Consider the following 26443-nt stretch of genomic DNA (forward strand, 5'->3'; position numbering starts at 1 on the left):
TGCTCAGAACGTTGAAACTACTTGCAAATGCGGATGAAACCAATGTAAAGGAGACCAGCTCTGAGCTTGAACACCTAATTTTCTCTCCCTCTGGGAAGCTTTATTTACATGAGGATCTTCTCTCAATGACCCAAATCTAAAGGAAAAGGGATTCACGGTCTCTCAGCTTGTTGGTCCTCACTGATTTTAATTTAAGCAATTGGCCTTTCTTAACCAGCAGCTCGAATTTTAGACCTTCAACGCTAGCTTCTGAGCAGCAAGAGCTTCAGCCTCAAGGGTGGGCTCCCATAAAATGGTAGTTTCAGCAAGTAACGAGGTCACGACGTATGGGTCCATGTTTGAGGCAAGACGCCTGTCTTCCAAGTAACCTGTTTATCATTTTAAGCCATTAAGTGATTGAGCAAGGAAGGTCAACTTTGTTTTATCGATGTGCAAAAACAGTAAGATGTCCAACTGAGATGTCGAAGTCTTAACTTTGATCATGTTCTGTATATGTTGGATGAGTAAGGACTGATATGAAGATATACATTTGTCGAGGAAGCACAGTTCCTTCCGGTGGCTCGTGCAGTCCATCCAGAGCCGTATTGTGACACCGTTTTCTCCGTTAAACTCAACGTAGAGACTACTATGTTATGTGAAATTTTCATGATTTTGAAAATATAGAAATTTCTGTTATTACTCAAAAATTATGAAAATTGTGAAAATCATGGACATCCAAAACTTTTCAAGTCAATCTGGTTAGTTCAAATATAGATATTGGTCGTGGAAAATTCTAATTCCTTTGAAAAGTTCGGTGCAATTATTGAAGAAAAAAAGTTAGCGTGCACAATATTGGAAATATCTATTTTTTTCTGTTTTCTAAAAAATAATATAAGCTATTTTCCTCAAAGAATGATTATTTTCAGATGATTCGCAAAGTCAAATATATTTTTGGGACATGTGGTGCGTGTCAGGGCCACGGCCATGAAATCGAGTCTCGGAGGGCATTTACATGATATTTGTCCAAACGGGCTTTTCAGCCTTAGTGCATTCGGCTGTTGTTTAGGGACGGAGGAAATCTGAGATTGAGTTTTGCGGTTTGAATTAGCGATTTATCGCGGTAATTAATTTCTACCACTTCCATATTTTGTAAAATTTACATGACATTGATTTACCGAGAAAAAGCTATATTGTGATGTGACATAGCATGTATTTTTAAAGTATATAAATAAATATTATGGTATGTTGTTTTGGAAAACTCGATCCAGCATTAGATACTTTTGAGCTTGTCGTGAATGTTTTTTGGAAATATTTTAAATTAAAATGCTATATATATATATTGTGTGTGTGTGGGCACACGGACCAATATTGTTTCGAGACTTAATCACGGCCGACGTGATTTACATGATTTATTCATAGCTGATGTGATTTTTGGAGCTTAACCATAGCGAATAATATTTTTGGGCCTTGTCAAGGGCGTAGTGCCACCTCGAGGCAAGCGAACAGATCACTAAGGGAGCATGGATAGTTCCTCTTACGAGGTGACGTCACAATTGGTTAAAGTTTTCCCAAATCCTACCATCGTGATTTGGGTTGACTTAATCATTCAAATTTTGTTCTTTTTTTAGGAGTCGCCATTAACTTATTTGAGGCTAGTTAGAAGTCAAGTGAAATGAGGGAGATCACTTCACTTCCGCAAATCAGAGATTCGGGAACATGACTTCATTAAGCTAAAATCTATTGAGCACCCAATTTTGGTACCTTTTCTCATTATTTTCTAAATGTGTTTGATCATGCGATCTTATCCATTCTTAGTCTCCAAGCGCACCCATCTAAATGATCATGCATCTGTGAAATTGTGCAATTATGTCCATCAATCACTTAATCACGTAACAATGTAATCACACAACATCGCAAAAAATGAAAGTAAATAAAGTACGGAAAAATAAAGAACCCAAGCCGCATGGAACAAAATTAAATAAAGCCTCATTATTATGCCTCGGGATAGGAACCCCATGAGTGGTACCCTAAGCTAAGCATGTGATTACTCTAATCTATGGAATGCAAATTCTCGCAACATGCCTAAGTCGGATTAAGCCCTAAATTTCATGAACGTATTTCTTATCCTTCTTATTATTTTTCAAAAAAATATCCTAAGCATCTAGATGGCACATCTAGCAAATTCTAACCTAAATCTATGGGCGATAATATGGTGGGATGATCTTGAAAATGATAACAATGCGGAATAAACATGCTCCCTTTCTTATCATCATTTTTAGATTATAACTATGAATTGTCCGTCCTAAATGCATGCTGGACAATACTAAAATAAACAAAATGAATAAGAAATTGACAGTCTTCGAATGTCGCGATAACAGAAATGTCGCTCCAAACGAGCAGTTCCGGTGATTTCATAGCAAAAGAAATGTTAGCCCATGAAATACGATTATATAATAGTGCAAACCTAATGCGCCTCGACGGAAAGCTATTGAAAGCGACCTGAATTGTACAAGCAAAAGCATGTATATATGGATCGAACTTCTGAAACATAGCCCATCGTTCTAGACATATATGACGTATTGACGTGTGGATGCTCCAATGTTGTCAACAAAAAACATACAACGTCCATTCGGATGATACCAATCTATAGGAAAATTTAGATCTTGTTACCTGCGGACAAAAAACAAACTGGGCACAATCTTTGCTTCTTTTTTTGGCTTCACAATTTTTTTCGTGATTTGCTTCACGACTTTCTTTGAACAAGAGCTGCACCAACGTTGGCAAGAAAACTCATGCAATGAGTCATTGGTTTCTAGAACTTGGCCATAAGATTCGATGAGAAAGAAACGACGATATACCTGTCCTGAGAAATGGAGGCACCCCCGTCGTTGAGTAAATCGGATGATCAGTCCAGGTAACGCGATGGGACGACTTGGTTGCCTCTCAATGACGGCCTGTTGCATTTCGGCGTTGGGCTGGTATTAACCCAGCTGCGCATCAGTCACGGATTGGGCTGCTCTTGAGGGTGACGACTGAATGACGTGGCCAGACTCACGACGGAGAGGACTTGCGACTAATGGAGGAAGAGAGGCCACCTCTTCAAATGATGAAAGAGCCGTCAGAGTGGGAGCTTGAGAAAGATCCAGAGAATAAGAGCGGAGCTCCTGATGGCGTAGTGTGTCTTAATGGATTCGGAGTCTTGCGTGTATGCGAGAATCTCTACGGAAGATCCAAGGGAAATGAATGTGGAGAGAGTCGGAGCTGGAGCTGGCCCGTCTGGTTTGCGCTGGCTGAAGGAAGAAGAACGGAGAGAGGGGGCCGTGCGTGTCCGTTTTCCAACAGAGAGAGAGAGAGAGAGCAGGGGTGTCGCCTGAAGGAGAAGAAATTCAGAGGGAACCATTAGGAGCTTGAGAGAGCCTCCTGAAGAAGAGAGAGAGAGAGAGAGAGAGAGAGAGGGGTGTTGTGCGCTGGTGACATCATTACGCCATCTTCTTTCGCTTCGTGACTTCTATCCGTCAGCCACCATCTCAAAGGCCATCCACTCAAAACTCACGTACACGGCCACAGCACAATCGAAGCAAACAGAGAGCAAGAGACGCGATAAACAAACCGGTGCAGACAAGTGTAGAGGTTGACACTCAGCACCATCCCTCAGACGTTTTTCACAGGCGATCACCATTGACAGTCACCGAGAACATGCCGAAACACAGAGTAAAAAAGGCAACAAAAAGATTTGTTCACATTCAATTGAGATAACAATGAAATGTAAATGGAATCAAAGCTTTGCGTTACCAAAATGATTAATCTGCACCAAAAGGCCCTCCGATTGCGCAAAAAACATACGCTATTTCGTAACAGTGTCTGAGAGGTATTTTAACAAACAGTTTGTGTGTATTGAGAACATTGAATCTGGTCACGAAATCAAAGTAATTTTTCCTTCTAAAAACAATATCGTCAAAGATAATCAGTAAAAACTTCATATTCTCATTGATTTATACATGAGTGATACGAACGCGACTTGGTCTTGTATGTCGCAAAAACGACGCAGAACAGGGGATGATGAAGTTACCAGGTTAACAAGACGAGATGAATCAGCAACCGGAAAATGGATTGACGAACGAAGCGTATATGATGTTGACAATCGAAATCAAATCCAGCAGAAATAAGTCAAGCGAGATCCGAGCACTTCGGTCTTCTCGGTAGGGAAACAAAGCAAAACAGAGAGGCCACGGCGTGGAGTTTAAGGCACCGTATGGCGACGGCGGAAATAGCTATTAGTCGCCTGAATTCGTTGAATAAAGTCTGCAAAGTCAGATAAACTAGTGAGATCGTTTTCTCTGTACTCCCCGCGGCTTCAAAAAAAAGAAAAAGAAAACCGATGCTCCGTTTTCCGATCCTATTATGGCCGACCTCAAAGCAGTCGGAGATGGAGGTACGACGGTCAACGGCGACGATCGGCAGCGGCGAACAGCGTCCGGAGGGCGACGGTGGATGAAAGTCGATGAAGGAGCCTCTGAAAATCCAGGAAGAGACCGAGAGACCAGTGTTACTGACTGTACCGAAATCGGAAACCAAAGGAAGGTAGATAGAACTTAGCTTTTGCGGTGATTGGACCATGAAGAACTGAGTTCCGATCGTCTGAGCAGAACTGAGGAACGTCGGATTCGGGATTGGATATCGTCGGAGACATCGACACGGAATAGCTGGAACTCGGTGCTTCTGGAGGAGCTATGGAGTTCTAGAGAGCTATCCGTGAACTGAGGGATAGGTGGAATTGGCATCTTGTAATAGATCCTTGTTTCGAAATTGTAGTATTACATGAGTTCTTACCAATGACACAAAACTCGCTTCATTTGATCATTTATAGAGTGAGAACCGAGCACATGAAGTTGGCACCTCTTGTAACGTCGCACAGATTCTTCGGGCAACTCGTGCGGTCCATTCAGAAGTCGAATTGCCCCCCGTTTTCTCCATTTAACCCGAAAAAAGTGTGACATTCCGAATTTCGGCCCATAGTTGGGATTTATAAAACGTGTAATTCGTCAGTGTGCTTATAGTAAAATCTCGCCCGGGAACTGATCACTCTCGGTTATTGTTTTAAAATTGAGATTTCGCTAGAATCGCGCTCGATCGAATTTGGCCGTTATTTAGACCCCGAACTTGACAGTCGATTTTCGGGAGTTTCAGGACGAAATAAATTGAACGGTGTCAATATTATCGTAGCCAGCGTTGAGATTGTCAGGAATAATGGAAAAGGGGACTTTTTCACCGGGTGCGAATTTGGACTAGTAGACCTCCCTCGATATAGTTTGATTTAATTAATTCGGCCTTTGTCCTTTTTTATATGCGAGGCTTATTTTGGACCGGTAGATCGCTTTCGATTTTGAATTTGGGTCATCGGATCGCATTTAATATTTGATTGAAGTTAATTTTTTTTATTGTTTTTCTCTCTCCTCCGCGCGCACGTTCCCCGTTCTGACCGCGCACGTTCTCTCTCTCTCTCTCCCCGGTCACCTTTTCCCCTTGCGCACGTTTGCCCCCCTGTCAGACCCATCCCTTCTCCTTCTCTCTCTTCCTTTTTCTTTTTCTTCTTCCTTCTTTCTTCTTCTTCTTCCTCCTCCTTCGCCGCTCGATCGTTTCTGCTTCTGCTCGCACCAGCCGACGCCGACCGAGCTCGCCTCCAGCCCCGTCGCCGTCGCTGCCGTCACCCGACCGAGCTGTGCCGCCGCTCGTCGCCCGCGACCGCCGCTCGTCGGCCTTGTTCGCTCGTCGCCGCCCCGCCCACGCTGCACGCGAGCAAGAAGCTTGCCATCAAGGCTCCGCCGTGGTCCGGGCGTTGCCCGGCCCGTCCGCCGGCCTCGTCCTCCGTCGCCCGGCCACCCGAGACGCCGCCGTGCCACCTCCGGCCGCCGCGCCCCCTCTCCCCTCGTTTCTCTCTTCCCAACGCCTTCCCCAGTTTCGGCTCCCAGCTTCGCCGCCGCCGCGTGCCGTCGTTCCGGCGGCCGCCGCTCGGCCTCCGCCACCCAGCCTTTCCCCCCAGCCACTTCCGCCGACCGCCGCCCCCTTGGCCGCCACCACCTTTCTTCCTCTCGTTGTTCTTCCTCCCGACGCCTTCCCCTGTTTTGGGCTCTCCCCGCGCCGCCTCGACGCCGCCGCTGCGCCGCACGGCCGCCGTCGCCGCCCGTCTACCACCACCTAGCCCCGGTGACCCTGCCCAGCCAGCCCGAGCGTGCCCCAGGCCGTGGCCGAGCCCGCGTCCTTGCTCGTACGGTTCAGCCGAGGGGGGGCGTCACTGTTCATTCCGGGGGTACTGTTCATCCGGGCCCGTCACTGTTCTTTTCCGGGGGCACTGTTCATCCGGGCCCGTCATTGTTCATTCAGGGGGTACTGTTCATCCGGGCCGCCATCGTTTCTTTCCTCGGGGGTACTTGTTCATCTGGGGGCCATCGTTTCATTCCGAGTAATTGTTCATCCGGGGCCATACTGCTTCATTCCGAACACTGTCTCATCGTGGTCCGTATCGTTCATTCATTAAGCATCGTTCATCCGGCCCGTTTTTGAGCCCGTGCGGGTTTTTCCCGAGCCAAATTGAAGTAAGTGACTTCCTAAACCCTACCTAGTACTTTGGGTATTTTATGACTTGTCTCGGATTTAGAACGGTTAGAGCGTGATTTAATTTAATTATATTATGATATAATTGTGCTAATTGGATTGGATAAAATGATGTGCATGATTTGGGTGATCGTACGTGGCCGACTTGAATGTCGGGTTTGTGGATTGACGTGGTGAGTTGTGAATATGGATGGTTTAATGCAATTGGCGTGAAATTGATTGAATTGAATGGCGTGTGCATGCCTGTCGATTATAAGCCCGGATTGATCGGAGGGCTACGGACTTGGGACGTGTTGACGGCGGTCCGTGTCAAGGCATGAATGGCCGAGGTGCCAAATGGATGCGGGCTTGAGACGTGTTGACGGTGGCCCGTTGGAGGCGTGTTGGACCGGGACGTATTTACGTCGGTCATTGGAACTTGAGCCCGGATTGATCGGAGGGCTACGGACTTGGGACGTGTTGACGGCGGTCCGTGAAAGGAAAGTGTGGCTTGGGACGTGTTGACGGCGGCCACTGGAATTGATTGAATGGTATGGCTTGGGACGTGTTGACGGCGGCCATTGAAATTGATCGAATTGTGTGGCTTGTATGCCTGTGAGATCGGACTTGAGACGTGTTGACGGTGGTCCGTGAGAGAAAAGTTGGTTGGACACGTGTGTGCGATGTGATTGATTGGATTGGTTAAATGTACGTGTGGTTGCTTGGTTGAATTGGTTGAATGCGAGTGGGAATGTGTGTGCCGGGTGATTGTGATATGGTGGTGAACTATTCTTGCATTGTCATGTTTGGACTAATATGCAGGGTTGGCTCGTGATTCGAGGGCAAGGTAAGTATAATGATGGGAACTCTATATGTTATGGGGTAGATTGCATGTACGACTTGTCTGGGTACGCATTGGCCTACGTGGGGTATAGGGGGTTGCTTATTGAGACTCGTTCTCACGGTTATTATATAACCATTTCAGATCCGCGATCGTGATCGATTCGAAGATGCCGCCAGAGCTCCACAGGGATTGAAAGATAGATCATTTACCCTGTCTTTTGAGTACCTTTTGTAGAGGAGATAAGTTTGTCAACCACCGCCCCCTTTTGAAAATTGTGGCTTTAAATTTGGTAGACTGGGTTATTGTTTTGTAATAGTGACTGCTTTATGATGTATGCAATTAGTGTTGCGTGCTATCCCTTTGTTATTGTTTATTGTCTGGGTTAATTAATTTCGCTTCCGTTTGCCTTTATTGTTGGGTGTTTCGTTTGGGTCGGCGACGCGTCCTGGGACGTCGCGTTCAATACGACCGTGGAAGGGGTGTCGCGAGCCCGTTGGGGTTCGGGGCGTGACAAAAAGAGAGTACTTTGTTCTGTGAAATTTTCATGATTTTCGAAAATATGAAAATTTTATGTTGTTTATCGAAAATTAGGGAAATTGCGAAAATTATGGACGATGGTTTTCTCGACATCCAAAAATTTTCGAGTCGATCTGGTCTGTTCGGATATAAATATTGATGGTGGAAAATTCTAATTCATAGCCTTTGAAAAGTGCAATTATTATAGGAAAAAGTTAGCACGTGCAATATTTTAAAAAATCTAGTTACCGATTTTCTAAAAAGTGTATAAATTATATTGTGCAAAGAATGATTGTTTTGGATGATTCACAGAGTTTAAGTAATTTTTGGGTCATTGTGGTGCATATCGGGGCCACGGACTTGGCATCAAGCTTCGGAGGGCATTCACGTAATTTTACATCTGAAAGGGGTTTTTGGCCCAACTGCATTTAGCCATTGTTTAGAATTACTAATTTCTATTAACGGCATTGAATTATGTTTAGGGGCTGAGGAAATTGAAATTGAGTCGTGCGGCTTGATTTAGCGATTTATTGAGGTAAGTAATTTCTAAACACTTCTATATATTTTTAAAAATTACATGACACGATTTGCCAAGAAAAAGTTATATTGCGATATGCCATGTATTTTTTAAGTATAGAAATAAATATTATTTCATGGCGTGCTCTTTTTGGATCAAGCATTGGATACTTGGATACTTTTGAACCTATCATAAATATTATTTGGAAATATTTTAAGCCGAAATGCTCTCTCTCTCTCTCTCTATTATATATATATAGTTGAGGCTTAATCAAGGCCGGCATGATTTATGGGCTTATTCATAGCTAATGTGATTTTCGGGGCTTAACCAATAATACTTTTGGCTTTGTCATGTGGTGAAGTGTGGCTGTAGGATTTTTTGATCTTGAGTTTGATATATGCTCGTTATATTACGTGGGTTTATGATATATTTACATAATTTATGATTCATTGGAGTAAGCAGAATGCTTTTTACATGGGAAAATGCTATGAATGTGATCGTCTTGATACATTGATGCATACTTGTTTCCAAAGGTACATATATTATTCTTTGCTTGATCCCATAGAAGTGGTGTCTGTCACTTACTGAGCTGTGGTTTTCCTCTCTCATTTTTACTACCATTTCAAGTTTCGAACATGAGAAAGTTTAATCAAATGCACATGGAGAGTGATTCAGGTGCGGCATTGTAATTTACTGAAGACTATTAGAGTAAAGTTTATCAAATTGGATTTATGCATTTCTTGTAATTGGTTAATTCATGATTCACTAGACTTTGTTATAGTTATCAAGGTTTTGCTTAGTCAATATATATTTCTTTAAAATCACTATTTTAGGTTGAAGGCTTGGTCCTTCATATTTTTTAAAAAGGATGGTCGGTCATTTCTTAAGTTCTCGGTATATATGTGGGTTCTGACAACTATTAAGAGAAATGAAAAAGATTGTGAGTATTTTCTAGACTGCATACGCAGATCGATGCGCTATGGGGACTATGAACGGACTCGACTCATACATTTATAGTTCTCTATGTGTTATTCGCAAAGGAGACTGAACTTGGAGTTATGTCAACAGTTTTTTGAATTGAAAATCCTCCAAATTATTGAATTCCTCTTATATAATAAGATAAAATGCAAGTTGGCCTTTGGAAGCGATAGTCTCTCTACGATAGGGATCTGGAGTGTCGCACTCCTTTAACTCAAAAGGAAGTCAAAATTGCTAAATAAATCAGAATCCCTACAATTAGTAAATTCAAAGTTCTAAAACGTGCATGAGCCTTTGAAAAAATAGGGGCTTGCTTTGGATTTTTTGTGATGGTCCCAAGGGTACCTCACCAAAGTAGAGGAAACCGAAGTTTTCGATTGGGGCCGTCCCGCCTGTCTAGGTGTATATACCTGGTAAGCTGACATGATGCGTTCCTTATTTTAATGTGCCGGTGCCCGCACGCCTAGCCATCTTAATTGGAGATAAAATTTTTCTTTTCTCTCTCCAAGAACTACCTCTGAGTTTTTATGTTCCAGAGTTCGGACGAAGTAGTTTAAGGAAAACTTGGAGTTATGTCAAAAGTTCTTTGAATTGAAAATCCTCCGATTTAATGAATTACCTCTGATATAATAAGATAAAATGCAAGTGGGCCTTTGGAAGCAACTCTCTGTACGATATGGGATCTAGAGTGTCGCCCTCCCTTAATTCAAAAGAAAGTCGAAATTGCTAAATAAATATCCCTACAATTAGCGCGTTCAAAGATAAAAACGTGCATGAGCCTTTGAAAAACAATTACAGAGAATTTCCAGACTATATTGTTTCAAATCTGCTAGTTTTTTTTTTTTTTTTTTGGGGGGGAGTGGCGGTTCAAAAAACATTCCAGTTAAACACCCACGATTAATCTAAAAGAAGTCATTCTAGCTAATAATCTAGTAACTAATAAGAGATAACTGGCAAATGGTAAAAATTACTAAGAAAGTGTTCATTAGGTAATGATTGCTGTGAGAATAAATGAAGTTGTGCATCCTTTTGAGTGCACATAGTTATATTGACTACTCACAGGACTTACCTGCTTTAGTTAAACTATCAAAAATAGGTTTGAATAATTTTAGATTAGACAAACATTTTACATTGAGAATGTATCTAAGCTACCTTCTCCATCATTTGTGCAATACAGCTCTAGTATATTAAAGCACAGATTAATAGGTGAACTATTTGTATTATGAATTTGTGATAATAACTGTTTTTGATTATTTTATTACCAAATTGGATCTGTTAATAATAACTTTAAATTATGACAAGCCTTATATTTCTTTTGCTGTCTACTTTAACCTTCTATCACTTAGCTCATTATTTAAGAATGTAAAATTTGTACTCAATAGTATTCATATATCTACAGTTTGCCTGTGTGGCACAATAAATTACAATTAATAGAATTGTTTTTGTACTAGGGATAATACATGAATTTTGATTTGTTAGGCAACATTTGAAATGGGACAAAAACACAACATTTAGAACCGCTTAGCTCCGTCGCTATTGCTGTGCTGGGGTTGGTGACTAGTTGGAGGCTAGGGTTTTTTGAAAAAAGGGTGAATTGGTTTTTAGAACTTCAGAGGTTTTGTCTAGAGATGGAAAGTGTAGATTTCAAAAAGTGGAGATGCAAATTGATATGGATGCAAAAGCAGAAGATGATTTTCCCTTCAAAATTTCCCTTTTATTGAAGAGTATTAACAAACTTTTGAATACAATTTGCTAATACCTTTGTAAATTATTAACTTCATTGGCAATATTTTTTCAAAATAGTAAAAATGAGTTGATAATTTACTTTTGAGTTTAACTTTCATAAATTCCTTACCTTGTTGCCAACTAACTACCGTAAAAGTGGGTTTACATTGGTTGCTTTGCCAAACCTTGGTAATATTGAAGTGCATGTTGGTAAGTGAATACAAATTGCTAAACCTCTTTGTATATTACCAAAGTAAGAATTTGGTATAATGCTAAATTGGCTGATAACTTACTATTGATCTTTGCATGTTAAATTTCTTACATTGTTGGCAACTTATCGCCTACCTCGATAAGTTACTAATTTGACTAGTAAAATTTTGTTTTTAATGGTTAGTTTCTAAAGTGGTTGATAATTTACTACCCTTAAACTGGGCGAACTTTTGTAACTTTGTCAAATCCTAAGCATCTAGATGGCACATCTAGCAACTTGTAACCTAAATCTATGGGCGATGATGATAGAGTGGGAATGATATTAATGTGGAATAAACATGCTCCCTTTTTTATCATCATTTTTACATTATAACTATGAATTATCCATCCTAAATGCATGCTGTACATTACTAAAATAAACAAGATTAAGCAGAAATCGACAGTCTTTGAATATCACGATAAGGGAAATGCCGCTGGAAACGAGCGGTTCCGGCGATTTCATAGCAAAAGAAATGTTAGCCCATGAAATACGATTATATAATAAATGCAAACATGATACACCTCAACCGGAAGCGATTGGATGCGACCCGAATCATACAAGCAAAAGGACATACATTACGGATCGAACTTTTGAAACTAGCTCATCGTCCTAAGGCATTTTACTTCCAATGACAACGAAATGTACGATAGAAAAATCCACTCGAAGTTTCACTATCTCAAAGTAAAAATAAAAATCTTTATGCAACGAGGTGAGAATTCACGTTATCGCACGATTGCTATGAAAAAAATAAGAACGACTTCGCTAGAAACCTTCTTCGCACTAGACTATCATGAAATTGTCTTAGCATATATGATGTTTGAATGTTCCAATGTTGTCAACACAAAACATACACCGTCCATTTGGATAATACCAATCTACAGGAAAATTTAGATCTTGTTACTGTAGACAAAAACAAACTGGGCTCAATTTGCTTCAATTTTTCTTTCTTTTTTGAATTAATACCATCAAAAATCTCAAACGAGTATACTTATGCCAAATTTAACTCAAACTAATTGTTATTTCACAAAAAATCACAAACTGATACTCATGCCGCATTTACCTCATATTAATTTTCGAATCACAAAAAATTTGATCCGGTACACTTGTGCGATATTTACCCAAACTGGTTTGTGTATTACAAAAAATCTCAATGTTTGAGATCAACATGGCACGGGTGTACTAGATTTGAAGTAAATATAGCACGAGTATACCAATTTGACATAAAAATCAATTTGTCAGAAATGTGTCATATGTGTATCAGTTTAGGGTTTTTTGTGATACAAAAATAAATTTCCGTTCAGATTTTTAGTGGAATTAACCCCTTTTTTTTTGTGCTTTCCTTCTTTTCCTTTTCGGCCCCTCACCTCATATATACAAATACAATGAGTTTCTCACCTCTTCAGACCTACCTTGCTCTATTTATTTTTTTCGTTCTTTCTCAACCCTCTCTCTTTTGTCCTACTCTTCTCACCGATCTATTCCACCACACACAGTGTTCACTTGCACGAACCTCTTCATTCTTTCTTTCTTTATTTTCTTTTTCTACTTCCTTTTCTGTTCTCGATTTCTTCCTTCTTTATTTACTTGTGCCTTCTTCTTCTTTTTTACCCTTTTGCACTCCCACGCATACATGAACGACTCTCTGTTTTTATTCACTATCCACGGAATGCCTCACTATTCTCTGTTTTTGCTTTTTACCCGCACACCTCCCAATGATTGTTGATTGTTGTTTTCATTTCGAAAAGCTCAGCATTGTTAAGCACCATCACCAACCAAAAAAAATCCGCTAAACTCGGCCCTTAATTTTTTAACAACACTTTCAATTGAACAAGAGCTCCTGCACCGTTGAGTAATTTGGACGATCGGTTCGGTAACGCAATGGGACGACTTGTTTGCTCCTCGACGACGGCCTGGTTGCATGTCCGCGATGACCTGGTATTAAGCTAGCTGGGCGTCAGTCACAGACTAGGCTGCTCTTGAGGGTGATGACTGAATGAAGGGGCCAAACTCAACTCGGCTGAACGATGGAAGAGCCGCCGGAGTGGGAGAGCTTGAGAAAGATCCGGAGAATAAGAGAGGAGCTCCTAATGGTGTATTGTGCCTTATTGGATTCAGAGTCTTTGTGTGTATGGGAGACTCTCTCCAGAATATCTAGGGAAAAGACTTGCTTGTTAACAATTATGATGCCAACATTATACCTCTCAGTTCGAAACTCTTCTTCGTATTGTCACATGGCATTATTGCTATTATTTTCCTATGACATTGCATTTTGACTAAGGAAGTTCACTCTCCTCGCTAATCTCTTGAATTTATATGCTTCCTATGAATAAATGCTTCTGCATAATTTCTTTCTTTTTTTCTATTTTTGCCTATTCTCTAAATAAATAAGAATTACCTCGAAAATCTCTTCACCCACTATGCAATACCAGAACTTGCACATTAATGCATAAGTACAATCCTATATTTATGCATTTTATGCATGTCACTCGTTTCTCGTAAATACCAAAAGGATTTTATGCTGGGGCAAAATGACGGACATATCTCTCAATTTTTTCTTGCATATTACAATTCGGACACAATCGTTTACTATTTCTATTTCCTATTGCAATGACATCGATTAGTTTGAAATATCCTTTAATTCAAAGTCATAAACTTTTCTTTGTCAATTACTACAAGACAAATTATTTTCATTATCAAGTCTGGTTCTCATTTTTATCTCCTAACAAATTCCTCTTCTAATTAAGCTCTATTCGATATATACAATCAAACTTTTCATGAATTTCCTATTTGATCATACTATTAACGGCTGCTAACTTTTAATCTAAAGTTGCTTTTTTGTTTTTAAATTTTTTATTAATGGCTAATAGATGAGTTCTCTATCGTATTTATTAATCGCCTCCGTCATATTTTTTACATTCTCTATTAATAGTCACCAATAATCATTAGTCATGCATGTCACATGTCTACTTTTCGTTAAATTGTCGAAACCTGACTTTTTGCGGGACTAATTGAACATGCATTTTCAAAAGAATTAATAAATAGAGAAGAGAGAATAAAAAGCAAAAACAATAGAAACAATAATGACAATCCAATTCCAAAATTCACCCCAAATTCACAAACGACAGCGCTCAAATTGGTGAAATCCAAATTCCGTTAAGAAGAGCGAGCTCAATGATCATCTTCTTCCATGGAAGCCTTCGATTTTCCTCAGAGAGATCAATCAAAACCAGAGCGGGAGATGGTGGAGTTGTGCGAGAAGCGAGCGAGAGGCGACCCGATGCTGTCCGGACGCAGTGATCCTAAGCTCTCGAGAGAATGACGGATTCGCTTACGCACAGCAATTGGAGGCAGAAAGCCTCTCTCTCGATCCTCTACGTGTTCCAGAAGCTTCTCCACCCCTGATCGGCGCTGGAATCCACCGCTTACCTCGCCACGTCCGTGCTCTTCAAATCACGATGTTCTAGCGCTTGAGCTTCGAATCTGTGTGCTCCGTCGATGAACTCGAGCTCATTGAACCAAGGAGAATTTCTTCAACCTTCGACGGCTTGGAGCCTTCGAGCTTTCCAATTTTCATTCAGTGTGGAAGATCAGAACATCGTTCGATCGCTCTTGATTGTTGCTTGCATGAACATTGTTCACGTCTGAGATTATATTTGTAACTGCGCTTCAATCTTGATGATGTCGTACTGATTGGGCTGTGATTCTCACTATCTCATTGCTGCAATTGCGCCATTTAATCGAATGCACACTAAGTGTTTGGTGAAATGCCTGAGTCGACTTCGAATCTAACTGTCATCATCTTTGTCTGCTTGAATGATTCACTCCGTACCAGCTGTATAGGTTAAGTGAATCTAAATTGATATTCACTTTTGAGTCCATTCCTGAAGTGTCTCGCTCTGGATAGGCTTCCGGTGTTCTAAGGTGATAAACTCGACTCCGTGAAATTAGCTAAAAATGTTGATGTGCTGAATTGTGAATACTCTGTCGACGGTCGCTGGTGCGTTCATTGAAGCATAAACTGATCATGTAGACTAATAATACATTGAAATGCAGATCCCATTTTTATGTACATATCTTTTTCTAATAGTGAATTCCCCCGGATCATGTCTTCTCTGCGAGTGAATGCGAATATGTGGTTTAGCGGATGTAAAAATGCAATGCGAATTTGTTTTTGCGCTCGTGCTGGATTGTGGTTGTTGCTTGCTGGTTATATGTTGTCTAATGATGCTGAGGTATTATTACTTGGAGCTCTGGCATAAATAACTGGGAAATTTTCGCCATGTACGGTTTATAACTTTATTCGTACAAGGTGATGAAGATGATCGCCCCATTTTCTTGTTATAATAAGCAACTTAATTAGAACGCGTGAATTTTTCATTGTCAAAGAGTTTGAAAAAATGTTATTTCTACTATTTAAATAATTTAACTAGTGTCGTAGGGGCACATGCTAACAAGGTTCATTGCAATTTTTAGAATGCTAGTTGGCCACATCAGCTAACCCACAACGATTGTTGCCAGAATAACATCCAACTGATGGAGCTACATTTGATATAAAACGAAGATAGTCATGATTACAATCTCTTATTATCTTATGTCTTCACATTTATTATTGAGAGAGAGAGAGAGAGGTGCCAGGGCCACTCCATAACATCTTTTTATATGAAAAGTAATCTTACTATCATTAATAATTTAAGAGAAATTAAAATAAAGAAAGAAAATAAAAAGAATATAAAAAAGAACAGAGGCCGTGAAGAGAGAGGATGGCTGGTTGAGCTGCCACCACCCTTCGAGACGTTGTTAAATGTTAAACCTGTTCTTGATTGGTGTGCTTCAATAGAGCCTAAAGGGTTTCAAGATCCTTAGTCAGTTTGCGAGGATGATTGTCTATAGTATATGCGCGTGCATTCGCGATACAATGTGATGTGCTTGGTCGACATTTGACGAATGGTGCATTTCCTGTTGCGAAATCACGAACCCGAGACCTCTTGCGAAATCTCGTCATGGATACACCCGACCATTGGGCTATCGTGCCTGTGGTCGCTTTGCTTAGAATTGATTCGATTGGATTTGGTTTTGACTCTTATTCAGAGTAGAAGAGCAAATTAGTATTCTATCTGTTCTATTGTCCTCACGGATTTTTTGGTTTTAGTGTAGAATATGTAACAATGCAACAAAGACTACTGATATTCCTGATGCTGCTTTCATTTGGGCCTGGTGACTGAACTAAATCAGGAGATAGTCAGTGATAGATTAGAATGTCTAAATTGAGTTTTTGGCTGTATAAGAATAATGCTAGGTCTACTTACAAAAATTGGTATACTACGGCATACTCCTATTGAGCGTTGACTATGATCCATTTATTTAAAAGACCACTTGTAGTTGGCCGTATCACTTTGTATACAGATTCTGTAGACAAGTTTAAGTAAATCTAGCATGACTGTTTCTATTTTCACAATGCTAGCCATATTTTAAGTGATGTTGCTTATGTCTTGAGTCCTTGATTCTCCTGATATTTAGCTATAGTTACAATGAGCTGATTTATTGAGGTTTCAATGTTATCTCGCTTACTTTATTTTCTTATTTCAGGAACAGTTTTAAAGACTGAGGAATGGTTGGTGCTATATGTGAGAGGGATTTCAATGGGGGTGGGGGAAGAAGAGTTTGAACAGGAGCCATATGTGGGGTTGGAGTTTGATACCGCAGATGATGCTCGTATATTCTAAGGCAATTATGCATCACGAGTGGGTTTTAGAATACGATCTGGTCAATTGTATCGATCGTGAGTTGATGGGTTGGTTTGTAATAGGAGATTTGTGTGCTGGAAAGAAGGGTTTCAGATTAATTCAAGGACAGGATGCCCTGCATCCGTAAGGGTGAAAAAATCTGATTCTGGCAAAGTGGGTCCTTGACCAATTTGCGAAAGATCATAATCATGATCTTGACGCTTGTGAGGAGAATCATCCTGCCAATTCCCGGTGCAAAAGTTCAGCAACTACTGCTAAAGTAGTTGATTTATGCCGTAAGCCATGGATAAAACAGCTTTGATGTTGTTGATAATGGATGCTCATCTTCTTCAAGTATTGTCAGTGCCAAACGCATTAAACCAGGGGCGAATGAAGGACAAGTGAAACTGGAGCCCTATGTGGGTCTAAAGTTTGATTCAGCTAACAAAGCATACCATTATTATGATACATATGCTGGGAATGTGGGAATTAGTTCGTATCGGTCAGTTGTTTCGATCAAAGAATGATGGTTCAATTACTTCTTGGAGATTTGTCTGCTCGAAGGAAGGATTTCAGCATCCTTCTAGGGTTGGGTGTGGTGCATTTATGAGGATTAAGTGGCTTGATAATGGAAGATGGATTGTTGATCGTTATCAACTAGAGCATAACCATGAGCTTGGGATGCAAATGAAAGCCAAGAGAGGTTCAGCTTCTTGAAATTTTTAGATGAGATTAATGAAACATCGGAAAAACTAGACATTGCTAAAAAGCACAATGGGAGCTCATAAAGAAACAGCTTGCGAACAACATAGGAAGTGATTGGTATACCGTGCTTCATAATTACTTTCAGAACCGACAAGCTGAGGACATTGGATTCTTTTATGCTGTTGATGTACAGTTGGGTTGTTGTAGGAGTCTTTTCCAGGTTGATGACAGGTCTAGGTTTTCCTGCAGCCAGTTTGGTGATGCCATCATTTTGATACCTCCTATAAGCAAAACAATTATGTGGTGCCATTTGCTACTTTTGTTGGTGTTAATTACCACAAGCAGTCGGTTCTTCTTGGATGTCCTCTAGTTGCATGATGAATCGAAGGAGTCGTTCATATGGTTGTTTGAGACATGGCTCAAGGCAATGTCAGGGTGCCATCCCAAGTCGATAATAGCTGATCATGATGATTCCATTCTGCAAGTGATTGCACAGGTTTTTCCTTCGAGTCATCATCGATTCTCCATGTGGCAAATTAAGACAAAAGAACGAGAGCATTTGAGTCCACTGAGTAGTGATTGTAAATATGAATATGAGAAGTGCGTTTATCAAAGTCATACAGTTGGTGAATTTGATGCTGCATGGGATGCTCTTCTCAGCAAATATAGCTTGAGGGAAAATTCTTGGCTGAAGAAAATGTATGAAAAGCGTGAAAACCGGGTTCCACTGTGCTTACGTCGAACATCTTTTGCTGGAATTCCCATCGATGGAAGTCTAGATGCCTTTTTTGACCCATATTTAATTTCTCAAATGCCACTTGAAGAATTTGTTGTGAGATATGAGCAAGGTTTGGAGCAAAGTCGTGGCAATGAAAGGAAAGAAGATTATAACTCATTCAACTTGCAGGCATTTTTTCAGACAAATGAACCGATGGAAGAGCAATGTAGGAGGCTTTATACCCTTTCCGTTTTCAAAGTTTTCCAGAGGGAACTTTTACAAAGCTACAGTTATCTGGGTGCCAAGATTCATGAACAAGGGGCCATCAGTAGATATTTGATCCGTAAGTGCGGCAATGAGAATGAGAAACATATCGTTAGCTTTTGTTCAGCCAATCTCGATGTGAGTTGTGGTTGTCAAATGTTTGAATCAGAGGGTGTATTGTGTAGACATGCTTTGAGATTGTTCCAGATTCTAGATATTAGGGAGCTTCCATCTCGCTACCTCTTGCATAGGTGGACAAGGAGTGCTGAGTATGGCACTGTACGTGATTCTGAATCAGGAGGTAGCTCCCACAAAATTAAGGCAAGATGGTCTGGAGTCTACGTGAAATTGCTGCCAAATATGTAGAGTTTGGTGCCACATCTTTTGAGAAATACAAACTTGTATATGAAATTATGCATGAGGGTGGGAGGAAACTATGCTGGCAGAGGTAAGTTTAGGAAAAATTTGTAGTTTGGAGTGCGTCTGTGGTTTCTTTTCCAGCAGGCCTGACTTTTGTAACTAGAGGGCATCAACTTGTTTTATACAGTATAAAGCTTTCTCAATCAGAAGTGAAATTATGCGGATATGAAAATATGCATTCTGCTCGTTCTTTTTGTTGGTTTCTTTTGTTTATCTCACCTCAGAGGCTAGGGGTAAGGGAGGGGATAGATTGACGAGAGCGAACGAGGAATTGTGCTCAAAATATTCTTCCAATAAAATTGTACCTGAAGTTTCAAAAGGCAAATTTCAACAAACGTCCAGCGGGAGGAAGCCACCACAAGCCCCCTGACTGTTTGTCTTTGAGAAGCTGACGTTATATTTGAAGAACCTTTAGACCTGTGCTCCGGTGTAATTTCCTCCGAGATATACAATCTCTCTCTCTTTGGTGTAACTTTGGCAAAAGGAATGGGAGACATGGATGACTCTAAGTTTTGGTGCAGAAGTTAGCACGAGACACCTGCTTGTCTAACCTTTTAATGAGCTACTCATAGTGAAGTTAATGATATACATGAGTTGTGGTGATTTGCTTTTCAATTTTTCCTCACCCTGAATAATCTTACATGAACATAAAAGGAAAAGTGAGGTTCATCTAATAGAAACGCCCGATTCAACAATCAATTACACTCTACCACCTCAGTTGTGGTTGCAAAAAGTTACTCAGTGGATTTGCTATGTGGCAATGATTTTTCCAGCAATATTTGGAAATGCCATATGACATTCCATGATGTGGCTGATCTCTTGTATCATGTTTCCTATTTCATCTTATTTCTTGACCATACATTTGCTTTCCCTATGCGGCTTTAATAGGACATATCATAGCCGACAAACTTCCATTATTCAACGATGTTGAAATGTTCCACTATATTGGAGTGTGCTGAATATCTCTCCTACTACAATTTAGTTACGAAGAGTAATACTGATGAAGACAATGCAAAATGAAATATCTCACAGAAGTACATCAGAGACTCTCACTTGTATATGTGATACTGGCTCACGAAGCAGCATAATTTGTTTTTTAAGATGCACGAGGAGCTCTTTAATGGATATCTGTCCATTAGCACTTCAATATATGAGAAAACTAGGGCAATCACTGTTGTGCTGGCAGATGCATTTGTCCTTATGGCAGCAACGATGAGCTTCTTCTTGTCATAGCAAGTTAGGCTACTCTCACCAGGAGAAACCATAAGAGAATATTTGGCCGAGGGACCAAGTGGCGTATATAGCTAGCTTAGAGTTGAACTTGCTTGTGGGTAGATAAGTAGCTCAAGACTGCCATTGACATATAGCTTAGACTAATAAGGCTGAAGCTGATGCACAACACCTGAAATGAGACAAGATTCAGAAATGCATGAATTGAGATTTGCCTGATCAAGTGCTTCATAGAGTCCAAGTTCATATCATATATGACAACCTAGAAAATTTTTAGGAACACTGGTATGGTATGATATGTTAACATTGGTTCCTGATGCCTCGACTTGAAACCTGAGCTTGAATATTATTTGAGATCTGAACATGCCTAGTGCTTAGTAAAAATTATAGATCAAGAATAAATCATGATCTCCCCTAGTAAAATTCAAGTTACATTTTCTTTTCAGTTGTATACTCTTAACTTGATACACTTCAACTGAAACTTGCTGAAATCATGCAAAGAGAACATAATTCTCATTATTTTCGTGACTTTTTCTTTCAAGCCGATGTCAGAGTATTTTTTTTTATCAACCTTATTAGAAATTTACCAGCAGTTTCATAAATATATGAACTACAGAAAACTTTGCAGTTTCTTCCCTTAACCGGACTTGGGAATCGTCTGAGAAGTCCAATCCGCGTGTCTTCTGATCTATATTTCCATAGAAACAGCTATCCTACTTCACAAACTTTCTATCTACTAGACACGGCAAGATAGATAAGTTAGCATCAATATCATTGTTAATTATTTGTTCTATTGTTGAATAAGACAATCGAATTGCTTTGAGGAGAAGAGTTAACTTTTAGTTATGTAGAAGCAAAATGTTAGGTATTGCCAAATTGCTGTTTTTATGTATATATTGCACTTTCCATGTGAATGAGAACATTTCTTTGCCTCGCAAAGAAAAAAGATTTGCTGAGTTGGACAGACAAACTTGCGCGACCCCAAAAATTGCGGTCTGTTTATACTTCCCAAAGTTCTCTTGGTGAGACATTGGAAGAGATGAAGCAAACTGGTGCATCTCATGTTTACTGAATCAGAAGTCAATATGCCTTTCATTCAAAAGAAAGTTGAATATGACAAATTGGATGAGTTTAGCATATGATGAAAATTTGGATGAGTTGCGCTAAAATATCTAAGTATATGACCATTTGAACACGGTAAGATGTCCACGATGCTAAAGGGTAATGGTGAACTCAAATCCCGAAACATTGAGACTACTTGCGAATGTAGGATGAAACCAATGTAAAGAAGACTAGGTGTGAGCTTGGACACCTAATTTTCTTTCTCTAGGAAGTATTTACATGAGGATCTTCTCTCAATGTCCTAAATCCAAAGGAAAAGGGGATCACAATCTCTCAGCTTGTAGATGCTCACCGATTTGATTAATGCATTTGGCCTTTTTAAACAACAACTTGCATTTTAGACCGTCAATGCTAGCTTTTGAGCAGAGCTTCAGCCTCATGGGTGGGCTCCCATAAAATTGTAGTTTCAGCAAGTGACGAGGTTATTGGTCCATGTTTGAGGCAGGGAGTCTTCCAAGTAACCTGCATATCATTTTAAGCCATTAATTGACTGAGCAAGGAAGGTGAACTTTCTATGTTTTATCTATATTCAGAAATATTTAAGCATTCCATAAAGTTTTTTGAGACACTATAAGAACTGAAATGTCCAAGTCTTAACTTCAATAAAGTTCTGTAAATATCGGATTAGTAAGGACTGATGTAAAGATTTACATTTGTTTAGGAAGCAAAACTGGGGAATGCTTTATGAAAGTTAACGGCTTCTTTCATAGTAACAATCATAGAATCAACTGAGACCAAAAAGAACAATAAGTACTTTCTATGTACTATTTTTTTATGGTAGCTTTTCTTGAATCATACATGAAAGTTAAGGGTCTTTAATTGATACTCAGACAGAGCACAGAAAGGGACTGATGGGGCCATTGTTACAGTACCTTTTCCTTGCTTCTCAAGGTCACCACCCACAAAGAATGAGTAAACACGGTTGGCAAGTCCCTGCATAGCAGAATTCAAATAATTCAGGCATCATAACAATATTTGAGTTCAATTTAATGGGCAATCTTTGAAATTTGACTCGCAGCTGGTGTGCTTCTTCTGAGCATTACCCTAGAAAATATGTCGATGTTGTCTGTTTCATGCTTTCCTGTCAAACTTCTCTCATTTCTTTCTCCGTAGGCGCTAATGTGCTCCTCGTGGCGAAGAGAGAGATTCAGAATTGCCTTCTTTATCATTTCAAAGCCTCCCTCTCACTCATGCTTTTGGTACTATAGAAATCACGGAGAAAAAACACTATTAAAGTCCTTTAATGAAAAGAAAAACTTAATCAAGTCCATGTTATTTTTATGGTGTAACCTGTAGTTAGTGTGGCATCCTGCACCATTCCATTCACCCTTAGAAGGAAGAGAATATTTTTATCGACTTATGGATAATATGTTGCGTAAATGGTGATAAAGAAGTCAGCAACCTCCATTGGCTACGGATCTAACACGAGGACAACACCAGCTTGCTCAGTTATTCTATGCCATATAAGCAACATAAACAATTAAGTATTTGAAACTGTAGGACATGTCTGTATGCACTTAATTCTGTTTGCCGTTAATGACATTCGGTTATTTTCTTGAGCAAGTAATTGTAATTTCTCCTCGAGAAGGTATCTCGAACACCATATATAATCTCCCGCTTCAATTCCCACGCTTGGTCCCTCTTGGTACTCCCATTGCACGATAGAAGCCAGAGTTGATGGCAACAATTTTGTGCTTTGTTTTTTTTTCGTAAAAACAGGCGAGATGGCAATATATCTTATTGTCGCCATTCATACCCTTGATTTGCTGCCCATATCAATGCCAGAACCTCTGATCCTGTCTCATATTTAGACTTACATCAAAACGTTAAACAAGATTTGCTAGTGTAGAAATTGAAATACAAAAAAAAGGTGTCACTTATTGAACGTGCATAAAACATGACATATTTATTCTGATGGTAGATTGAAGAAAAATTCTAACTTCTAATCTCAGTACAGAATAGTTCAAGTATTATTCATCTTTTTGTGCACCGCACTTAAAGGTTTTAGGCATTAGAACATACCAAATGTGATTTGCAACTATCGGATCGGTGTAGGGCATGACGTTCAAGTTAAGAAGACTCTCAAGCCTGTAATAGTAGTGTTCTCAGACTTCAAAGCATACACCCTAAACTTAGAAAAGCTCTTGGTGCTTCCACTCTTCTTCTGTTTTAGCAAGAGAGAAATCCATGTGTTTGCTGTCATGGGACTGTCGCTTTGTGATTCCTTCGTGATCCTCAACTGGCATTGTGTCATTGGTGCCAAAATCTACACCATTTCTGCCTAGTCTAAAAATTAAAGCAGTGTGAGTAATAGACATATCTACTGAACCAAAAATCCTGGAAGCTTAATCTCATGGAAGATAGTTAAACGAAAAGCTCTGTTTGTATAACTTGGCCTTCCGGTATGCATGAGAAATTAGTTTTGAAAAAACAAAAAAATGGACTGGGTACTTAGAAGAAAGGGTCTCTTTAGCAAGTGCTAGCGCCAAAAAGTAGAAAACCACTCTTTGAAGACCAGTTTCAAATAGGAAAAACTTACATTTTGCAGCATAAATAGAGAGTTTTATCAATTGCCCTAAGGACGCTACCACATCCTCCTTTGAAAATAAACTAAAAAAAACAGTGGAAAAGCTATACTTATCCTTTTAGAACCATTTCAAGGTTATTCTCAGGCCTCATTCCCGAAAGAGAGCTTGAGAACAAGTAAAAAACTGACGGCAGTTACATAGTTGAAGGAAGCATACCGCAGAGTGCAACAGTTTAAGAGATTAATGGAATTCCACCTTACCAAGGATCAATCAGCAAACATGTTATTATGATATTTCATTAGATCTAATGGATGATCAACTCGTGAATCTTGACTGTGCACCTAATTCTTTCCTCTCACAATGAAAAGGCAATCACATTGAAGTACTTTCTTCTTTCACAAACTTCGCATAATTGCAAATTACCCTTGCCAACGGCTTTGGCGAAAATATCCATCAGATATCACCGTGGCAGAGTAAGACTACCGAACACAGCAATAATCAGTATGACCAATTGAAGTCACAGAACAAGAAAAATCTGAGACAAGAGTGGATACAAGAGATATCAATTCCCCACAAGGTCCACAACATAGACTTAACATTGGTAGTGATTGATTTAGTCATCAAAAGAAACGACAACAATGACTACTGCTCTGTTCATTCATTCTACCTTGCACAGCACACATTTCTTTTGCAAACATTGTTTTGAACAAGAGATGAAGAACATGTCAATTGTCAACCAAACAAAATGAATAGGACAACCTTGCAGTGATCAAAATGGAGAAGTCATAGATTAGACTTCCAGTCCAATTGTCATTAGGCCTCTTCTAATTTCAAACATTTACTCAATTGTTTAAGATGGTGCTCAAAATTGGCAAAGGATTTACCTGAGAATCTCTGCAGAATGGATGAACGGCAAGACAAGAATGTGCATTTCCCTTCTCTCTCTCCCCACCATTGCGTTTCTCTTCAAACTCTTCACAGAGAGACCTCAGAAACTCTACTATAATGCAAAACAATTTGTAGCTTTTAGTTTACACCACATTGCTCTCAAATGCTAACAATAACATCGCTTCATGTATGAGAGTCCTCCCAGAATCATCGGACCGTGCAGGCAACTTTGCTCCTTGTGGAAATCAAATGAGCAGATTGCACACCATATCTGCAGCATGAGTCACGAGCCAGATTCAATGAGCTCGGAGTTGGATTAGAAAGGGTATCAAAATTTTTCTATGTGTTTTTTCTCTCGCGCTTCTGGGAATAAAGCGATGTTTCCACACACCCTAATCGCCAATCGAATCAAGCATCCAAAGGGGATATGCCCAGGCCCCAAACCTTTCACCGATCTGTCCATATCCCCCCAAAATCGAATCAAGTATCGAAACACCATATTCCAAAAATCATTATTCATGTACAATTCTGAGGGCAGTTACATAGTTGAAGGAAGCATACCGCAGAGTGCAACAGTTTTAAGAGATTAATGGAATTCCACCTTACCAAGAATCAATCAGCAAACATGTTATTATGATATTTCATTAGATCTAATGGATGATCAACTCGTGAATCTTGACTGTGCACCTAATTCTTTCCTCTCACAATGAAAAGGCAATCACATTGAAGTACTTTCTTCTTTCACAAACTTCGCATAATTGCAAATTACCCTTGCCAACGGCTTTGGCGAAAATATCCATCAGATATCACCGTGGCAGAGTAAGACTACGGAACACAGCAATAATCAGTATGACCAATTGAAGTCACCGAACAAGAAAAATCTGAGCCAAGAGAAACCAATTCCACATGAGGTCCACAATATAGACTTAACATTGGTAGTGATTGATTTGGTCATCAAAAGAAACGGCTACAATGACTACTGCTCTGTTCATTCATTCTACCTTGCACAGCACACATTTCTTTTGCAAACATTGTTTTGAACAAGAGATCAAAAACACGTCAATTGTCAACCAAACAAAATGAATAGGACAACCTTGCAGTGATCAAAATGGAGAAGTCATAGATTAGACTTCCAGTCCAATTGTCATAAGGCCACTTCTAATTTCAAACATTTACTCAATTGTTTAAGTTGGTGCTCAAAATTGGCAGAGGATTTACCTGAGAATCTCTACAGAATGAGTGACAAGTTGGGGGAGGGAAAACCCGTTCTCAAGGACTGGACTCGGTCTGATATATAAATCGCGAATTTGGCTAAATTCGTTTAGCCAAATTCGCGATTTATATATCAATTTTTGAATGAATGTATGGTTCATCTTTCTCCAAGGGGCTTTAAAGGCCAAAAGACCCTTGAGAAAGATGAACCATACATTCATTCAAAAATTGTC

General features: G+C 39.8%; 1 pseudogene; it reads right to left on the minus strand.

The window, feature by feature from the left end:
* LOC130136191 (glutamine synthetase, chloroplastic-like) lies at positions 1-25462 on the minus strand (annotated as a pseudogene).
* Positions 25463-26443: the final 981 nt, after the last annotated feature.

Source organism: Syzygium oleosum, unplaced genomic scaffold (genome assembly GCF_021117445.2).
Source record: "Syzygium oleosum isolate NSW1041296 unplaced genomic scaffold, Sole_v2.1 Sole_v2.43, whole genome shotgun sequence".
NCBI classification, from domain to species: Eukaryota; Viridiplantae; Streptophyta; class Magnoliopsida; order Myrtales; family Myrtaceae; genus Syzygium; species Syzygium oleosum.